This window comes from Chrysochloris asiatica, unplaced genomic scaffold (genome assembly GCF_000296735.1).
Source record: "Chrysochloris asiatica unplaced genomic scaffold, ChrAsi1.0 scaffold00090, whole genome shotgun sequence".
In the NCBI taxonomy this organism is placed as follows: domain Eukaryota; kingdom Metazoa; phylum Chordata; class Mammalia; order Afrosoricida; family Chrysochloridae; genus Chrysochloris; species Chrysochloris asiatica.
Window position 1 is genome coordinate 4,387,142 of NW_006408608.1, and position 1,785 is coordinate 4,388,926.

Below are 1,785 nucleotides of genomic sequence, written 5' to 3' on the forward strand. Positions count from 1 at the left end.
CCAACCTGGTACCAACGGCCCCATTCTCCTCCCACCAATCTTCTCCGAGAGTCCTTTGTGCAGTCTGCCTGGCCCCTGATGCTGGCCCCCACCCACTCATGGTCTCCGGGGCTCTGCAGGCTACTTAGTCTGAGTGCTCTCTCCAGTTATGATCTTCCTTGAGGGACTTAGCAGGGTCTCTACTCCTTCTGGCTGCAGAGGGACACCAGGGAGGGGGCAGGGGAAAAGCTGGGCCCAGGAGGCCAGAGGCACTTTTCTTGGACCATGGTAGTGTCCAGGGACCCTCTCTGCCAGCTTTGCAAAGTGGGCTCAATATTGTTTGTGAATTTCAGTGCCCACTAGGGAAGATCCTACTTGGCCCCTCCCCATTCTTTTCAGCCTGCAGACACTTCATTGACACAGGTTTCCTAGAGGGCACAGCTGGAACGGCCTTAGAGGTCACTTTACAGATGGGACTTAGGGGCCCAGGGAAGAGCTATGACTTCTGAAGCCCTCACAGGTGGCCAGGGTCAGCACTGGGCCTTGAACCTGGGCAGGGTTTCCCCTGTGTAATAGGCATTAATCTCTATCCTGTGGCCATGTCCTGGGTAGACAATGTCTCTGCTATCCTAGGCCAGTCCTCTCTCCGAGGTTTTGTTTTTATTCCCTAGCAGAGATGAGCGGTGCACGGAGCACAATGTGAACACAGCTCTGCCCTTGATCTCCAACACAGGCGTTGGGTTGACCACATCCCTGGAGCACCACAGGGCTGCATCCTGGTTAGATGGTTCATTCTCAATGCCCCTTGATTTGGATAGAGGTGGGCACTGATCCCCAGAGATATTTCCTCACAGGAACCTGCCTACCTCCCAGAAAGTCTCCCACCCTCACTTGTTAACTGTCTCCTTTGAGGCTTTGAATTGAGGGTACTCATGCCCCAAAGGCTCAATGTTTTCCCATAACAGACACAGGTGGAGAGGAGACACTGCTCTCCACAGCTTTGAAAACACAAGTGGAGAGAATCTCCTAGAATGCAAGAGAGGGCACATGTGCATGCTTGCACATATATGTGTACAGAAGAAACTGGAACTGCTGTAAGGAGGACTTCTGAATTCTGGAAAGAGATCTGTTTAGCAAGAGACTCTTTATTTCTTTCCACATGCTCATACAAAGAAGTGTGTGTCTCATCCTCACTGCTTCACTTTCCTCATCTATAGAATGGGCCAAGTCATTCCTCTGACTAGAGAAATACTCATTCTGATAATTATCTACTACTCAGAAAAATGACTATCAATGACAAAGTTTTTTCTAAGTGCTAGATACTCTACTTGCATTATCATTAATTTTCACATTAACATTTTGTGATCTATTTACCAGAAGAGGAAACTGAATGGAAACCTGGATGTGGTCAGACTCGAGGGACAGATACTTGGGATACCAGCTAGAGCTGCCCTGTCAAGAGGGTCTGCAGGGGTAAGGGGTAACTGCCCCTTAGGAACCACTCTTTCCCCTAGGCATGGGGTGGAGAGAGTAGGTAGAAGCAGTTTCAGAAAGAGTAGGGCCCAGCCACAGACCCAGTTGTTCCCACTGAGTCCTCCCCTCCCTTTCCTATGGTCATTGATACTGTCATTGTCTCTCTTAGGCCAAGGCTCTCTCTCTGTATATCTTGGTGTCCCTGAGTATGTCAGCCATGAAACAGCTAGCTATCACCTCCTTCAGGAAACCTTCCTGGGATGCCCAGTACCTTACTCTGATGGTTCCTCTGACTTGGTACTTGCCAATCTGGATTGTTACTAGTTTCACTTT